Below are 19,932 nucleotides of genomic sequence, written 5' to 3'. Positions count from 1 at the left end.
CTTCAAATGCCATATCCTTACAACTGAACCACTAGGCTCACCCACTGCTCATTTCACCAGCCTCCGCCTCCACTCACCTACCAACAATCTCTATCAATCATGACTCTACCTCACATTCATAGCTTCACCGCACCCTCACACACTTAGCACTGCTGCATCCACATTTCACAGTGAGCTATTCAACTATGACAGGCACATCGCCCAAACACATTGCACCACACTTACTGACATACTTCCCTCTCTGTTGCAGTACAAGGTGGCTCATAACCAGAGGCAGCAGGGGTTACCCACAGGTACTGCAGTCAGATAAGTTGATGCAGAGAGCCTGGCCAGAAAGGGGATGTGTTGGTTGCCTCCTTCTCCTCTTCTACAATAAAATGCTACAATAAAAGCCTCAATAAAACAAACTTTCCAAACCAAATTTATATATCAAACCATCCAATATTACATACCAAAGTCAACCAATCAGCCTTGTGTCAGTTGTGGTTCAGTGGGTAGCAGTCTCACCTCTGACTCCACGGACTTGAGCACAAAAATCTAGGCTGATCCTCTAGTGCAGTGCTGAGTGCTGTTGGAGGTGCCATCATTTGCTGAGATGTTAAACCAAAGCCCTGTCGGCTCTCTCAAGTCGACGTAAAAGATCTCATGGCACTATTTCAAAGAAGAGCAGGGGAGTTATCCCCGGTGTCCTGGCCAATATTTATCCCTCAATCAATACAACAAAAAAGCAGATTATCTGGTCATTATCACATTGCACTTTGTAGGAGCTTGCTTGTGTGCAAATTGATTGCCGCATTTCCTACATTACAACAGTGATTACAATCCAAAAGTACTTCATTGGCTGTAAAGCACTTTGAGACATCTGGTGGTCATGAAAGACACTATAGAAATGCAAGTTTTTCTTTCTTTCTTTCTTTCCCCCTCCTCCTCCTCCTTCTTCGAGCAGTTTGTCCTCCTCTGTATTGCCTCTGCTCATTCTCCCTGTCATGGTGCAGGCCAAGGGAGAAACAAACTAAAACTAATGCACCCATGTCTGGGAGCAACTGGTCTGAGCAGAAGTCTTGAAGTAACCTGTCACACCATTCCCTGGAAAATTCAGCAACTTCAAATAAGATAACAAACCACCAAACATTTGTACAAACTCACCAAGAGCCAGCGGAAGTCAATCAGCAACTAACCTGAAAGCAGTTGATGATCTCTTTAAATAGCACTGGTTGGGGTGGGGGGGCGGGGAGGGTCTATCCTGCTGTGAATGCATGTCTTTAATAGAGAGTAATAGCTGGAGCGTTGGGAACAACAATGACAGAGCTGACACGCTGACTGCCGTCATGATCTGCCTGCGCTGCATACTTCTGGAACACGCTCCCAGCACCCGCACGAGTGGCCTCACCAAAATGGTGTCCGCTGTGGCCCGCACCAGAAGTGTGAGCACGTGGATGCCATTTTGGACGCAAAACAGCACCCGTAGCACCAATGAACCAGACGCTACGGAGCCACATTTTGCGACTATAGAGTACAAAAGCAAGGAACTTATGCAAAACTTTTATAAAACACTTGCTTGGCCTCAGCTGGAATATTGTGTTCAATTCAGGTCATTAGCAAAACTGTCATGGCTTTGGAGAAGACATTGACTAGAATGCTACCAGGGTTGAAAGACTTCAGTTATGTGGAGAGACTGAAAATGCTGTGATTGTTCTCTTTAGAGCAGAGAACGTTAAGAGGAAATTTAATAGAGGTGTTCAAAATCATGAATGGTTTTGACAGAGAAAATAAGGAGAAACTGTTTGCAGTGATTCTAATCTATAATTCAAGATAAAATCAGCAAGTATTTAGACATGCGTGGATTAATTGAGGGCGGCAAAGATAGATTTCTTAAAAGGCAAGTTGTATATAAAATATTTGATAGAGTTTTTTGAAAACTGACCGGTTGGATTGGTATAGGGAATACATTACATGTAGAGTATATTGAGTTTTAGAAGTCGATAACACCCAACTTAACTCCTCCACCACTTATTCTGACCCATCCACTGCCCTGATACTATCAGACTATTTGTCTGACATTCAGTCTAGGATGATCTGTAATTTTCTACAGCTAAACAATAGGAAGAACAAAGGCATCGTCTTCAGCACCATCAGGAACTTAGTAGCCCTGCCACCAACTCCATCCCCTCCCTGGCTAATGTCTCAGGCTGTAGGGTGTTCATTTTCCACTCTACTTTGATTCATAGACCTCGAGAATTACAGGAAGGACTCCACGTAACGCAAAGTTTAGGCTTAAACCCAACTGTTAGTTTATTTCACAAAAACCAACTAAAAATTACAGAACAAGACTTCTTAAAGATTGATCGAAGACATACACTCACCCATCCAGCCAGTTGCTGCTGTTGTCGATTGTAGGCTTGTGGAGCGAGGGAAGATGCTGGGTTCCAGTTGCTTGCTTTGTGATGTTTTTCCTTTGACCTGCTATTCTGAGGTGTTTCTTCGACCTGTTCCCCTGAGTTGTTGTTCCTAGCTCTTCCTGTTCTTCTGAGCTCTTGTTCTCAGCTCTTACATATCCATTTGATTAGACACATCTCCTACTGGGCTGCTTTCAGTTAATGCATCTGGATGAGTCTCGATGGCTGTGATGATGGGTCTGGATCTGTTTGAATGGCCACAATTCACACTTACTTCGGTGCACGGATTCAACAGGGCAAAAGATAAGGCACTTTTTTTGCCTGCTTACCGCCCACTTAACGCCCATTTAACCACTGAAGTGACGTATAACTCCCAGATATCGCCCATTTTGGCACAAAATGGAAACTGACGGGCTTTTTTAGGAGACTTATTGGCGAGCGTTATTTTCCTTATGTGCCGAGAAAAAATATTACCGCCCGCCCAATTTTTTGGTGCGGAATCAGCAGAATGGGTGATTTCAATGCCCATATTATCACTCAGCATTACTTTCCTCACAGACTTAACACCAAGATTCAATAATAACACCCGGCAACTGTTTTTTGTCGTAAAGAGCATATTTACCCAAACGAGCGGCCAAGGAGATTGCCCACCATCAATTTCACCACCTCGCACGCATCGCCCAGAATATCGCCCGCTCAAAAAACCTCCCACAAAAAGTGGAACTAACCGGGACGGACACCAACGGTGTGGCTGGCATTTGTTAAATACCACTCTTACGCGAGGAGCTGATATCGGACAGATTTGTCTGCAAGAGCACTGATGTGAATGACAATGCTGACACACTGATGTGTGTGTGCAGCTCAGACATCAATGGTGCCCATCACCTTGGTGTCAGTTAAAGTTTACGTTGATTGATGTAAAGTTATATTTAACCCTTTCATGGTAAAGAATCACCGTGTGTAACGGTCCAGCTATCTGAGACAATGCGCAACAATAACAAAAGTTTAATGCCAACATTGGTCTGAAATCATAAGTGACACAGCCAATAACACACAACCACTGCCCACATCCCACTAAATCACATGGCCAACATGTCCAGCAACACAGAATACAAAGGCAAAGCAGGAGCGTGGTCCCCAGCCCCCATACATTGCAACAAATTGCATACACCCAGATGGAGATATAACACAGCCATCACCTGCACACATGTACCTCACTTTCCTTCGCCCCTCTCTTTCTTCTCCCCACCTCTATCCCTTCCCCTCCTTGCTCCATGGCGCCTGGCCGAGGAACTCCTCAGGCGGTGCCTCATTCGGGGGGATGAAGGAAGATGCGGTGGATGCACGGGTACAGGAGTTGGGGGTGCCAAAGGGGCAACATTCTCTGATGCAGAAGCAGGATCTTGGTCCTTGCTCTCATCTGTCATTCGCAGTGGTGGTGTGGAACCCTAGGGGTGGAGTGCCATGCTCAGGGATCACTGGGAGCCCTCTGCCACCACTGTTCCTGGCTACCAGCTCCAGGGCCTCTCTAAAGTCCTGTCGCCTCAGTACAGATTCACACGAGACATGTAGTGAAGTCAAGGTCACTCTGGACCTGTACCTTTATTTCACAGCTCTGGGATACTGCACTTGCCTGAGACCTGTCCTTATGTACCTGTCTCTTGTAAGTGCACCCCTGGTGGTAAGGTATGCTGGTGGTTACAGGTCATATCTTATTACAGTCATGTATAGCATGTTAGGATACATTTATATAATAATGTAAGATACATGACAGCCTCCTCCATCCCTTCCATGGTACATCTTATTTGTTGGACAAAAACTCGGTGCCAACTATGTTCTTGGTGCTTAGTAGGCTTTTTGCAACTGGTAAATCTCTGTCGTGCCTCCAACAACAGCCAGACAAGCACACACCACAGCCATACACACTTTCAGTGCCTCTGTGCTCCCTCTCTCGCTGTCTCCTCTTCCGTGCATGTCATGATGACCCTTGACCTCCTGAATCGCGGGAATCGAGTGTTGCCATGTCATTGCTAAGGTTGCTAATTTTGCGGCAGAAGGTCAAAAAAATTTAACACAACCACTCATTTGATATCGCTCACGGCAACACCCATTTTCAAAAATGTAAACTAAATGTTTTGAGAATGGGCGAGAAGCCGGTGATCTGAAAACCCTTTTTTACCGCCTCTGCTGGAAATAACACCCATTTTTGGGCAATAAGCTCAGAAGTGGAGGTTCTAGCCCATGATCTTTTATGCCCCGTTATCCAAAAATGCACGCCTTGTTCCTTTGTTGTCCTGGGTTTTCGCAGAATTGTAGTCTCCATAGGGAACTGGTTTTTCCCCCTCCGGCCAATTAATCCATGGGCTCCTCTGCTTGATTGTATCAAAACCCTTTGTCTCAATGTTAAACGGCTCTCGCTGCTGACCGCAGAAATTGCATTAATTAGTTATGAGTCGCCACCTGCCCCAGGCTGGTGCTCTTTTTCCCTCTCAACAGTCCCACAGGTTTCCTTGAAACCATTTTAGCCCGTGGCCTCTTGCTGTGCCTTGATCATGAAATGTGTAAACCTTACAGGCTGAATCAGATGGTTCTCAACCTTGGAATTCTGCTCGACACCAAGCTAAGTTGCCAACTCCCTATTCCCTTAACGAGAAGACTTCCTACTTCCACCTCTAACATTGCCCATCTCCACCAACTGCCTCACCCCATCTGCCACTGAAATCCTTATTCATGCCAGTGTCACCTCCAACCTCGATTGCTCCAATGATCTTCCAACCGGACTCACATCCTCCACCCTCCATAAGCTTCAGCTGATCAAATATTCTGCTGTCAGTATCCTAGCCTGAACCAAGTCCCACTTGTCAATTGCTCTTGGTCTTTCTTTTACCTCCTCCCCTGATCCTCCTTTATTTCTCTCTTGTGCATTCCCCTCTCCCTTCGCCCAACCATTGGTGATCTCACTTTCAGCTGCCTGAGAAATACACACTGCAATTCCCTTAACAAAGACTTCTGCCTCTCCATCTTCATTAAGACCCTCCTTAAATCCCAGATCTTTGACCAGGCTATGGTCACTCTTCAGAATCTTTCCATTTTCAACTCAGTGTCTGGTTTTCCGTACACCTCTGTGTAGTCCATTGATTTTTTTTTAATGATAGAGGCGCTATATAAATACATCCTCTAATATAACCAGCCACCATTTATGCTTCCCATTCCCTCTGTACTTTCCTTATTCTCCACTGTAGTACAGCTGTAAATGCCCATTATAGTTGCACTCTAAGGCAATAGTACAGCGTTAGCTGTAGATCAGTGGGTAGCACACCTGCCTCTGAGTCAGAATGTTGTGGGTTCAAGTTCCACTCCAGGAACTTGAGCATATAAATCTAGGCTGACAATCCAGTGCAGTACTGAGGAGGTGCTGCACTGTCAGAGGTGCTGTTTTTTGGATGAGACGTTAAACTGAGGCATCGTCTGCTTTTTCAGGTGGACGTAAAAGATCCCATGGCACTATTTCAAAGAAGAGCAGGGGAGTTATCCCTGGTATCCTGGACAATATTTATCCCTCAATCAACATAACAAAAAAACAGGTTATCTGGTCATTATCACATTGCTGTTTGTGGGAGCTTGCTGTGTGCAAATTGATTGCCGCGTTTCCTACATTACAACAGTGACTACACTCCAAAAGTATTTCATTGGCTGTAAGGCACTTTGAGACGTCCGGTAGTTGTGAAAGGCGCTATATAAATCCAAATCTTTCTTTTATAACTCACAAACGTTGTGCAGCTCATGAACTTGAGGTCTGACTTTTAGTTTAGTTCTGCAACTACGTAACACTGCACAACTTCATTGTTAATTATCTTTACAAGTTGCATAACAAGTAAATATCTATTTTGTTCTCATTTCTTTACTTGCTCAGTTATCCACTTTTGGAGCAGCAGGAATCCTTAGCGCAATGCTAAACATGGATAAAGCTGTGACTCAGTGGGTAGCACATTCCGCCCTGAGTCAGAAGGTTGTGGGTTCAAGTCCCACTCCACGAACTTGAGCACATAAATCTAGGCTAACACTCCAGTGCAGTTGGGAGTGCCGTCTTTTGGATGAGACGTTAAACTGAGGCATCGTCTGCTCTCTCAGGTGGATGTAAAAGATCCCATGGCACTATTTCGAAGAAGAGCAGAGGAGTTATCTCCGGTGTCCTTGCCAATATTTATCCCTCAATCAATATAACAAAAACAGATTACCTGGTCATTATCACATTGCTGTTTGTGGGAGCTTGCTGTGCGCAAGTTGGCTGTCCGTTTACCACATTACAACAGTGACTACACTCCAAAAGTACTTTATTGGCTGTAAAGTGCTTTAAGACATCTGGTGGTCATGAAAGGCGCTATATAAATGCAAGTCTTTCTTTCTTCTTACTCATGTCTACTTTTCTGCTCAGATTAACCTACGATTGAAATCAGACACTAAAATGCTCAATTTTATGGGCCCAAGTTTCGGCCTCAGTTGCTTCTGACTTTTTGGAGCAACTGGTGTAGAACGGAATATCTTAGAAATTCAAATTCTCGGCATTTAGTTTGCTCCAGTTCTAGTCAGTTAGAACAGTTTCACTTTGGAACAGAATTTTTTTTCAAAAGGGGGCGTGTACGGCCACTTACGTCTGTTTTCAAAGTTTCGGCAGTGAAAACTTACTCCAAACTAACTTAGAATGGAGTAAGTGAAGATTTTTGTACGCTCAGAAAAACCTTTACACTTTAGAAAATCAGGCGTAGGTTACAAATCAGGCGTAGGGAATGGTGGGGGGGGGGGTTTAAAGGGAAGTTTACAAACATTAAACACTTCAGTTTTACAAATAAAGAGTCATCATCAATAATAAATGATAAATACATTAATAAATCAACCAATAAATCAATCAAAAAAAATTAATAAGAAATAATTTTTTTTTTAAATCAATAAATAAAACATTTTCTACTTACTGACTGCAGCACCGGGAGCCCTCCAACAGCGTGCTGGGATGCCCCCCCACAGTGTGTCTCTATCTCTCTGTCTGTCTGTCTGTGTGTGTCTCTCACTCTCTGTCTGTCAGTGTCTGCGTTTCTGACAGCGAGGGGAGGGGGAGGAGGGGGTAGAGGGAAAGGGGGGGGAAGCGGGAGGGAGGGAAGGGGAGAAGGGGGAGGGAAGGGGGGAGAGGGGAAGGGGAGGAGAGGGGAAGGGGGGAGAGGAGAAGGGGGAGAGGATAAGGGGAAGGGGGAGGAGAAGGGGAGGGGGAGGAGAAGAGGTAGGGGGGAGAAGGGGAGGGGAGGAGAAGGGGAAGGGGGAGAAGGGGAAGGGGGGAGAAGGGGAAGGGGGAGAGGAGAAGGGGAAAGAGAAGGGGAAAGAGAAGGGGGGAAGGGAAAAAGAAGGGGGGAAAGGAGAAGGGGGGAAAGGAGAAGGGGGGAACGGAGAAGGGGGGGAAAGGAGAAGGGGGGAAAGAAGACAGGGGTGTGAAAGGAGAAGGGGGGAAGGAGAAGGGGGAAGGAGAAGGGGGGAAGGAGAAGGCAGGGGGAGGAGAAGGTGGGGGGAGGAGAACGGGGGGGAAAGGAGAAGGGGGGAAAGGAGAAGGGGGGAAAGGAGAAGGGGGGAAAGGAGAAGGGGAGTGGGGGAAAGGAGAAGGTTGGGGGAGGCTGAACGGGCCGTGCCTGGCCGGGCCCAAGACTTCGGGCAGGGCCCGTCCCCAGCAACAGATTTACAGGAAGGTGGCGTTGGGTCGGGTCGGGTCCGGGGTCCGGGGTCGGAAGCGCGGGTCGGGTCGGGAGGGCAGAGGGAGGTCGGTTCGGTTCGGGTCGGAGGGAGGGAGGGAGAGGGAGGTCAGGTCGGGTGGGGGGGTGGGGAGTGTGGGTCGGTTCGGCTCGGGTCGGGGGGTGGGGGGGAGGGAGAGGGAGGTCAGGTCGGGTGGGGGGGTGTGGAGTGCGGGTCGGGTCCAGTCCGGGGGGTCGGGTCGGGTCGGGTCCGGGGTGGGGGGAAGCAGGAGTCGGGTCGGGGTCGGTGTCGGGGTCGGGTCCGGGGGGGGGGCGGTGGGGGGAGGAAGCGGGAGTCGAGTCGGGTTGGGAGGAAGCAGGAGCTGGGCGTGGGAGGCAGCCTTATGCACGCAGCCCCATTGAGGCCATTCAGCCAGGGTGAGGGACTGTGTGCTTTGGGCCCCTCCCACACAGTTTTGGGCGCCTGGAGCTACTGCACATGCGTGCCCATTGTAGCGCGCATGAGCAGAGGTCCCGGCACTGTTTTCAGCGCAGGGACCTGGCTCCACCCCCCACAGCTCGTGCTGCGCCACGCCTGACTCAAGAGGACCAGCAGGGAGCCGGAGAATCTGTAAGTTTTTTTTAGGCGCACTTTGTGACGCGAAAAACGGGCGTCCAGGTCGGGGCTGTGCCGTTCTAGGCGCGGCCCGAAACTTGGGCCCTATATCTCCTCATTGCGCTTAATTGAAATTCGGACATATATTTCCATACAATGATACTAAAATTCACTTTTTATCTCCAAATAAAATACAGTTTTACGTGTTGTACTATGAACCTCCATTAGCAGAAATTATGCCTTGCCCCCAGTTGCTTAGCAACAGAATTCTTCTGGAGCTTTAAGCATTCTCATCACAGCAAGCTGATGGTGGAACAGATGTACAAGGATATCTGACCATGAAAATGCGTGATTTCCATTTAACTTAAAGACAGCATCACTTTTTTGCTTTCCAATGTCTCTCCATCTATCTGGGTGCCTGCTGCATAATGATAACCAATGGAATGTTTCATGTATACGAATAAAATTCAGTTCGAATGCAGTTCAAATTTAGGTGGAAGATTTCCTGTTTGCTATTTGTACTGAAATTGTTCCCTCTATACCTTTCGCAAATCTGCAGCAGACGGCTACCTTATCACTGACTTAGATTGGTGTTCTGTTTAATTTGGGACCACCAGTGTAGCAAGCAATGCAAATGTGAAATTATCAGCTGGGCAATTATGAAATCAATAACTTAGCAACAGACCTCACGGGTACTGGGTTTGTGTCTTGGTTGTTATAAATTAAGCCTGCAAAATATGGGCGTTGCTGGCAAGGCTGGCATTTATTACCCAGCCACAGTTACCCTGGGAAGGTGTTGGAGGCCTTTCTTTTTGACAGCAGTTTGATACCGCTAGGCCAGGATGGGCCACCTAGCTTCGACCTTGGCACCGGCTTCAAACACGAGGGGGTAGAGCTGCCAGACTGGGCCTGTGGCAGGTGGTGAGAGAACTAACATGAGGGAAAAACTTACTTGGCCTCATCTTCACCAATCTACCTGTCACAGCTGCATTTGTCTTATGGTAGAAGGACTACCCACTGCTCAGGCCTTGTGGAGACGAAGTCCCGTCTTCACACTGAGGCTAAATGGGATAGATTCAGAACAAATCTAGCAGCCCAAAACTGGGCATCCTTGAGGTGCTGTGGGCCATCAACAGCAACAGAATTGTATTCCACCACAATCTGCAAACTCATAGCCCTGCATATTCCTCACCCTACCATTAAGCCAGTGGACCAACCCTGGTTCAATGAGGAGTGCAGAAGAGCATGCCAGGAGCAGGTGGACAATTACACAACTAACAGGAGGAGAAGGCCCCATAAATATCCCCTTCCTCAATGATGGTGGAGCCCAGCACATGAGTGCTAAAGACAAGGCTGAAGCGCTTGCAACCATCTTCAACCAGAAGTGCTGTGTGAATGATGCAACTCAGCTTCCTCCTGAGGTTCCCACCATCACAGAAGCCAATCTTCACCCAATTCGATTCACTCCATGTGATATCAAGGAACAGCTGAGCGCACTGGATACAGTAAAGGCTATGGGCCCCGATAACATCCAAGCTATAGCGCTGAAGACATGTGCTCCAGAGCTAGCCGCGCCTCTAGTCAAGCTGTTCCAGTACAGCTACAATACTGGCATCTACCCGACAAAGTGGAAAATTGCCCAGGTATGTCCTGTCCACAAAAAGCAGGACAAATCCAATCCGGCCAATTACTGCCCCATCAACCTACTCGCAATTACCAGCAATGTAATGGAAGGTGTTGTCGACAGTGCTAACAAGCGGCACATACTCACCAATAACCTGAACACCGATGCTCAGTTTGTGTTCCGCCGGGACCACTCAGCTCCAGCCCTTAATACGGGCTTGGTCCAAACATGGATAAAAGAGCTGAATTTCAAAAGTGAGGTGAGAGTGACTGCCCTTGACTTCATGGTATCATTTGACCGAGTGTGGCATCAAGGAGCCCCTGGTAAATTAAAGGAAATTAAACATTTCAGGGTATAACTTATTTAGAAAAGATAGAGAGGGAAAACGGGGAGGTGGAGTCGTTGTAAATATTAGGGATAACATAATGGCAGTAAAAAAAAGTGACACAGCTATCAGCAAGACAAAAATAGAATCCATGTGGATAGAGATAAAATATAATAAAGGATCAATCACACTAATAGGGGTAGTCTACAAACCACCTAATAGTGTAAGGAAGATGGAGGAATATGCAGACAAATTAGAGAAATGAGTAAAAAGCACACAATAATAATCATTGGGGATTTCAACTACTCTGATATTAATTAGACAGAAGAAATAAGTAAAGGGGATAAGGGAATGGAGTTTATACAATGTGTACAGGACTCCTTTCTAACCCAATATGTAAGAAACCCAACAAGGGAGAATTCACTATTGGATCCAGTAATGGGGAATGAACCAGTACAGATAAGAAATGTCAAAGTATAGGAACATCTTGGTAACAGTGACCATAATATAATGCGCTTTATGATGATAACTGAGAATGACATAAGTATGATGAAAGCCAGGGTAATAGATTGGGGAGAAGCTGATTTTGAGGGGCTGAGAACAGAACTTGGGAAAATAAAATGGGCAACATTATTGACAAAAAATGATGTAGAACAGCAATGGGAAACATTTAAAATAGTGTTCAATAGAGTGCAAGAACAATATATTCCACGAAAAGGAAAGAACAAACTAAACACGAATAAGACTCCATGAATGAATAAAGACATAAGGGAACAACTGAGGGTAAAGAAAGAGGCATACATTAAGTACATTGACAGCAGAGGAATTCATGATAATGAAAATTACAAAAAGATTAGGCGAGAAGTCAAAAAAAGAATGAGGAAGGCAAAGAGGAACTATGAAATTAAATTATCAAGGAACATAAAACAAAATAGTAAAATATTTAACAGGCACATCAATAAAAAAAGAAGGTTGGGATGGGAATTGAGCCAGTAAGGGATAGACAGGAAAATACCACAGGTAACAATAGAAAGATGGCAGAAATTGTAAATAATAATTTTGTTTCAGTATTTACCAGGGAGATAGAACAGGTGGACATGACATTGGATGATGAGATTAGTCATGAGATAAGTGCATTTAAAATAAAAAGAGGGGATATATTAAATAAACTAATCAAAGCTCAAAGAGGATAAAACCCTTGGTCCAGATGGATTGCATCCACCCATTTAAATAAAAATCTCGGAAAGAGATAGCAGAGGCATTATTACACATATTTAATAATACACATATAGAAAAAGGTGTAGTGCCAGAGGATTGGCAGTTACCTATAATTAAGAAGGGGGATAGAACATGTCCAGGGAATTATAGAGTAGTCTTCTTAACATCGGTGGTAGGAAAGGAGGAAGTAGAAGACCATTTAGAAACCAAAAATATAACAATGAATAGTCAGCGTCGATTTCAAAAGGGAAGTTATTGTTTAACCAACCTAATTGAATTTTATGAAGAGATAACAGAGAGAGTAGACAATGGTAATGCAGTAGATGTAAATTATCTAGATTTTCAAAAAGCCTTCGATAAGGTACCCCATAATAGACTGTTGAATAAGGTCAGAGAATGCGGAGTCAGGGGACAAGTAGTAGAATGGTAGCTAGTTGCCTTCAAAACAGAAAGCAGAGAGGAGGGGTAAAAGGTAGCTATTCACAGTGGCGGAAGGTGGGTAGTGGTGTTCCACAAGGATCATAGAAACATAAAAACATAGAAAATAGGTGCAGGAGTAGCCCATTCGGCCCTTCGAGCCTGCACCACCATTCAATAAGATCATGGCTGATCATTCCCTCAGTACCCCATTCCTGCTTTCTCTCCATACCCCTTGATCCCCTTTGAGGTAAGGGCCATATCTAACTCCCTCTTGAATATATCCAATCAAATGGCATCAACAACTCTCTGCGGCAGGGAATTCCACAGGTTAACAACTCTCTGACTGAAGAAGTTTCTCCTCATCTCAGTCCTAAATGGCCTACCCCTTATCCTAAGACTATGTCCCTGGTTCTGGACTTCCCCAACATCGGGAACATTCTTCCCGAATCTAACCTGTCCAGTCCCGTCAGAATCTTATACGTTTCTATGAGATCCCCTCTCATCCTTCTGAACTCCAGTGAATAAAGGTCCAGTTGATCCAGTCTGTCCTCATATGACAGTCCAGCCATCCCTGGAATTAGTCTGGTGAACCTTCACTGCACTCCCTCAATAGCAAGAACGTTCTTCCTCAGATTAGGAGACCAAAACTGAACACAAACTGATCAGTGCTGGGACCACTGTTGTCCACAAACAGAATTGCTAAACTTCAGGATGAAATCAAATTGGAGGGGTATAGTCAATACTGAGGAGGACTGCAACAAATTACAGTAGGACATTAATAAAGTTGCAGAACGGGCATATAATTGGCAAATTAAGTTCAACACAGATAAATGTGAGGTATTACAGTTTGGTAGGAAGAATAGGGAGTCACTAATTACTTGAAGGATGTGGGTCTAATTGGAGTAAAGCAACAAAGGGATCTCGGAGTACAAATACACAAATTACTATAAAGTTGCGGCACAGGAGCAAGGCCGTAAAAAAAGCAAACCAAACACTAGGGTTTATTTCTAGAGGTAAAGAATTGAAAAGTAGAGAAGTTATGCTAAACCTGTATTGAACCTTGGTGAGACCACACTTAGAGTACTGCATACAGTTCTGGTAGCCATATTATAAAAAGAATAAAGAGGCACTGGAGAGAGTACAGAGAAGATTTACAAGGATGATACCAGAAATGCGAGGGTATACATATCAGGAAAGGATGAACAGGCTGGGTCTCTTTTCTCTTGAAAAAAGACAGCTGAGGGGTGACCTAAAAGAGGTTGTTAACATTATGGAAGGTTTTGAAAGAGTGGGTGCAGAGAGAATGTTTCCACTTCTGGGGAAGAGCATAACTAAAGGCCATCAATATAAGATAATCACCAAGAAATCCCATAGGGAATTCAGCATAAACTTTTTTACCCAAAGAGTGGTGAGAATGTGTAACTTGCTACCACAGGGAATGGTTGAAGCGAATAGTAGAGATGCATTTAAGGGAAAGCTAGATAAGCATATGAGGGAAAAGGTAATAGAGGGTTATGCCGATAGAATTAGATGAGAGGAGGCGGTTCAGGTGGAGCATAAACGCCTGCACGGACTGGTTGGGCCATAAATCCAATGTAATCTTATGTATGTAAAATTGAAGTAAATGGGAGGCCAATCATCTCAGCCCCAGGACATTGCTGCAGGAGTTCATTAGGGCAGTGTCCTAGACCCAACCAATTTAAGCTGTTTCATCAGTGACCTTCTTTCCATCATAAAGTCAGAAATGGGAATGTTCACTGATGATTGCACTGTGTTCAGTTCCATTTGCAACTTCGCAAATAATGAAGCAGTCCATACCTGCAAGCAGCAAGACCTAGACAACAGTCAGGCTTGGGATGATAAGTGGCAAATAATAATCATGCCATACAAGAGTCAAGCAATGACAATCACCAACAACAATAGTATAACCACCTCCCCTTGACAATCAACAACATTACCTTTGCTGATTCCCATAACATCAACGTCAGGGGGATCACCATTGACCAAAAACTTAATTGGGTCCAGCCACATAAATTGTGTGGCTACAAGAGCAGGTCAGAGGCTGAATATTCTGCAACAAGTGACTCACTTCCTGACTCCCCAAAGTCTTTCCACCATCTACAAGGTACAAGTCAGGAGTGTGATGGAATGCTCTCCACTTGCCTGGATGAATGCAACTCCAACAACACTCCAGAAGCTCAACACCATCCAGGACAAAGCAGCCCACTTGATTGGCATCCCATTCATCACCTTAAACATTCACTCCCTCCATCACCGGTGTACCATGGCTGCAGTGTGCATCATCTACAAGAAGCATTGCAGCAAATCGCCAAGGCTTCTTCGACAGCATCTCCCAAACCCACGATCTCTACCGCTTAGAAGGACAAGGCAGCAGGCACGTGGGAGCACCACAACCTGCAAAGCCCCGTCCAAGCCACACACCATCCTGATTTGGAAATATATTGCCGTTCCTTCATTGTCGGTGGGTCAAAATTCTGGAACTGCCTATCTAACAGCATTGTGGGAGTGCTTTTCCCACACTGACTGCAGTGATTCAAGAAGGCAGCTCAACACCATCTTCTCAAGAGTAATTAGGGATGGGCAGTTAAGAGTCAACCACATTGGTGTGGGACTGGAGCCACATATAGGCTAGACCGGAAAAGGATGGCAGGTTTTCCTTCTCTAAAGAACATCAGTAATGTACTATGCTGAAACGTTGCAAGTGTTAATTAGATTTATAGTGCATGTGAGGATATAAATGACTAAATACAAAAATATTATTTCAAGATCATTATATAACAGTTGTTATTTAAGATATATCGGCTGACTTGATAAGTACACAACTTGCCATAAACCACAGTGCTGTCCAAGTGTTCTGTCAGAAAATCAGCAGTGTAGAAGCAGTTAAAATGACCATTTGATTGCACATGCAGTATAGTTTCAACTCCTACTACATACCCTGTATAACTATAATAACCTACAATAAAATTGTAAACACGCCTTTCTGTGCTCAAATGACTACCTGATCCTGAGAATAATTGAACAAATTCATTCTACAGCATGACTATTATCTTTACTGTTGTAATGCACATAAAAAATCCCACACATCATTGAAATAAATTACAGCACTTTTAATCATAGCTTCTTCCATACTCCAGAATCCATCAATTGTTTTCCATTGAGTTTATGCTTTAAAATACTGCTTTCTTTTGAAAGAAAGAAAGACTTGCATTTACATAGCACCTTTCACGACCACTGGATGGCTCAAAGTGCTTTACAGCCAATGAAGTACTATTTTGAAGTTTAGTCACTGTTGTAATGTGGGAAACGCAGCAGCCAATTTGCACAGAGCAAGCTCCCACAAACAGCAATGTGATAATGACCAGATTATCTGTTTTTGTTATATTGATTGGGGGATAAATATTGGCCAGGACATGAGAGTAACTCTCCTGCTCCTCTTCGAAATATTGCAATGGGGTTAATTAGATTTATAGTATGTGAGGATATAAATGACTAAATACAAAAATAATCTTTCAAGATCATTACCTAACAGTTGTTATTTAAGATATACTTGCTGACTTCAAAAGCACACACCTTGCCATAAACCACAGTGCTGTCCTAAGAGACCAGATGCAGCTTTGGTTCATTGTCTCATCAGAAAGACAGCACCTCTGACAGTGCAGCACTCCCTCAGCATTGCACTGGTGTGTCAGCCAAGATTTCCTATTCTCAAGCCTCTGGAATGGGACTTGAACCTATAACTTTCTGAGTCAGAGGCAAGGGTGCTATCAGCTGAGCCACTGCAGATGCTCAGACATTTCACCTTCTATAGCTTATTTATATATGGTAGTGAATGTACATCAGTCGTCAAACACACACCCATCTGTCTCTATGGATGCACTTATCATACAAGTCTACCCACAAGTGCGAAGCAGCTATTGAAATATTTCGAAGAGGAGCAGGAGAGTTACTCTCATGTCCTGGCCAATATTTATCCCTCAATCAATATAACAAAAACAGATAATCTGGTCATTATCACATTGCTGTTTGTGGGAGCTTGCTCTGGTGCAAATTGGCTGCTGCGTTTCCGACATTACAACAGTGACTAAACTTCAAAATAGTACTTCATTGGCTGTAAAGCACTTTGAGCCGTCCGGTGATCGTGAAAGGTGTTATATAAATGCAAGTCTTTATTTCTTTCAAAAGAAAGCAGTATTTTAAAGCATAAATTCAATGGAAACCAATTGATGGATTCTGGAGTAAAGAAGAAGCTATGGTTAAATGGTTCCAGCTATAGCGAAAGTGTGATAGGGATGGAGGAGGTAATGCTGTGAAAGTGGAATTAAACAGATGTGAGATTCGACATTCAATTCTGGATCCAGCAAGACTGCTGCAGTCAGCTAAGGAAATCAAGGCAGTGCTCAAGGTTCAGGGGCTGAATATGATGTGCTCAGTCCTACATAAGAACATAAGAATATAAGAAATAGGAGAAGGAGTAGGCCATTTGGCCCCTCGAGTCTGCTCCGCCTTTCAATAAGATCATGGCTGATCTGATCTTGGCCTCAACTCCCCTTTCCTGCCGTCTTCCAATAACACCTTGACTCCCCTATTGTTCAAAAATCTGTCTATCTCCACCTTAAATATATCCAATGACCCAGCCTCCACAACTCTCTGAGGTAGACCACTCCAAAGATTCATGATCCTCTGAGAGATGAATTTCCTCATCTCCATTTTAAATGTGTAACCCCTTATTCTGAAACTATGCCCCCTAATTCTAGATTCCCCCACGAGGGAAAACATCCTTTCTGCATCTATCCTGTTAAGCCCCCTCAGAATTTTATATGTTTTCATAAGGTCACCTCTCATTCCTCTAAACCCCAATGAGTATAAGCCCAACCTGCTCAACCTTCCTTCATAAGACAACCCCTTCATCTCCAGAATCAACCTAGTGAACCTTCTTTGTACTGCCTCCAATGCAAGTATATCCCTCCTTAAATAAGGAGACCAAAACGGTACACAGTATTCCAGGTGTGGTCTCACCAATGCCCTGTACAGTTGTAGCAAGACTTCCCTACTTTTATATTCCATCCCCCTTGCAATAAAGGCCAACATTCCATTTGCCTTCCTAATTACTTACTTGGTGTTGAGCTTCTTGAGTGCTGTTGGACCTGTACTCATTTAGGCAAGTGGAGAGTATTCCATCACACTTCTGACTTGTGCCTTGTCGATGGTGGAAAGGCTTTGAGGAGCCAGGAGGTGAGACACTCGCCATATACTACCCAGCCTCTAACCTGCTCTTGTTGCCACAGTATTTATGTGATTGGTCCAGTTAAGTTTCTTGTTAATGGTGACCCCCCAGGTTGTTGATGGTATGGACCGCCGGGCTGCTCCCAGGCCGCTGCTTGCCGCTCTTTTTAAGGCCGCGACCTGCCACTTATGTTCCCACACAGGTCGGGGAGCATCGGAAGCAGGTTGGGGCCTTGGAGGGGCCGGCGAGTGGCAGCCTGGGAGCAGTGTGGCAGCATACCACTGTAGGGCACAGCGCGAGCCAGTCCGGGAGGGCGACGGCTGTGAAGAGGGCGACTGGATTGGACGTCACCATAACCCAAGTCGGTGATTGGAATTTGGGCAGGTACAGCAGGAGCGGCGAGGTCGGGGCGAAGGAGCGACGAGAGATTGCAGAGTGATGTGATCGGGGCCCAGGAGAGGCGTGAGTTTGGGGCCCAGAAGAGGCGTGGGTTCAGGGGCAGCACGGGCCAGCCCACACTGCGATATGTGCGTGCACTACGTCCGTGCAGCAGAGCTGGTCTCCAGTCGGCTTGGTTAACCCTTGCCACTGGACCAAGGCCAAGCACTGTCAAGCCTGTGTGGTGGCTGATGTGCAACAGCCACCACACATTAAAAAATCCATGCACAGACATCTTTCACCCTTCAATATGCAGTTCTCAGACCTGGAATATTAGGGCCTTCATTGAAACAGCTGTGAAATCATTGAACTCATCCCTTTTTGGCGTGGAAGCAAGCCATCTTCGATTTAAGGGACCGCCTAAGAAGACTTGCTGTATCTGCATGCTAACTTGGTGTTTCTTGCACAAGGACCCTCAGATCCCTATGTACCAGAGCATTTTGTAGTCTCTCTCCATTTAAATAATAATTTTATTTTTTATTCTTCCTACCAAAGTATCCTCATATTTTCCCACATTATACTCCATTTTCCAAATATTTGCCCACTCACTTAACCTATCTATATCCCTTTGCAGATTCTTTATGTCTTCTTCACAACTTGCTTTCCCACCTACCTTTGTATCATGGAGTATGAGAAGAAGCTTGCAGGGAACATTAAGGCGGATTGCAAAAGTTTCTATAGGTATGTAAAGAGAAAAAGGTTGGTGAAGACAAACGTAGGTCCCCTGCAGTCAGAATCAGGGGAAGTCATAACGGGGAGCAAAGAAATGGCGGATCAATTGAACAAGTACTTTGGTTCGGTATTCACTAAGGAGGATACAAACAACCTTCCGGATATAAAAGGGGTCAGAGGGTCTAGTAAGGAAGAGGAACTGAGGGAAATCTTTATTAGTCGGGAAATTGTGTTGGGGAAATTGATGGGATTGAAGGCCGATAAATCCCCAGGGCCTGATGGCCTGCATCCTAGAGTACTTAAGGAGGTGGCCTTGGAAATAGCGGATGCATTGACAGTCATTTTCCAACATTCCATTGACTCTGGATCAGTTCCTATGGAGTGGAGGGTAGCCAATGTAACCCCACTTTTTAAAAAAGGAGGGAGAGAGAAAACAGGGAATTATAGACCGGTCAGCCTGACCTCAGTAGTGGGTAAAATGATGGAATCAATTATTAAGGATGTTATAGCAGTGCATCTGGAAAATGGTGACATGATAGGTCCAAGTCAGCATGGATTTGTGAAAGGGAAATCATGCTTGACAAATCTTCTGGAATTTTTTGAGGATGTTTCCAGTAAAGTGGACAAAGGAGAACCAGTTGATGTGGTATATTTGGACTTTCAGAAGGCTTTCGACAAGGTCCCACACAAGAGATTAATGTGCAAAGTTAAAGCACATGGGATTGGGGGTAGTGTGCTGACGTGGATTGAGAACTGGTTGTCAGACAGGAAGCAAAGAGTAGGAGTAAACGGGTACTTTTCAGAATGGCAGGCAGTGACTAGTGGAGTGCCGCAAGGTTCTGTGCTGGGGCCCCAGCTGTTTACATTGTACATTAATGATTTAGACGAGGGGATTAAATGCAGTATCTCCAAATTTGCGGATGATACTAAGTTGGGTGGCAGTGTGAGCTGCGAGGAGGATGCTATTAGGCTGCAGAGTGACTTGGATAGGTTAGGTGAGTGGGCAAATGCATGGCAGATGAAGTATAATGTGGATAAATGTGAGGTTATCCACTTTGGTGGTAAAAACAGAGAGACAGACTATTATCTGAATGGTGACAGATTAGGAAAAGGGAAGGTGCAACGAGACCTGGGTGTCATGGTACATCAGTCATTGAAGGTTGGCATGCAGGTACAGCAGGCGGTTAAGAAAGCAAATGGCATGTTGGCCTTCATAGCGAGGGGATTTGAATACAGGGGCAGGGAGGTGTTGCTACAGTTGTAC

This window comes from Pristiophorus japonicus, chromosome 14 (genome assembly GCF_044704955.1).
Source record: "Pristiophorus japonicus isolate sPriJap1 chromosome 14, sPriJap1.hap1, whole genome shotgun sequence".
NCBI lineage: Eukaryota > Metazoa > Chordata > Chondrichthyes > Pristiophoridae > Pristiophorus > Pristiophorus japonicus.
Note: the sequence above shows the minus strand (reverse complement) of the source record.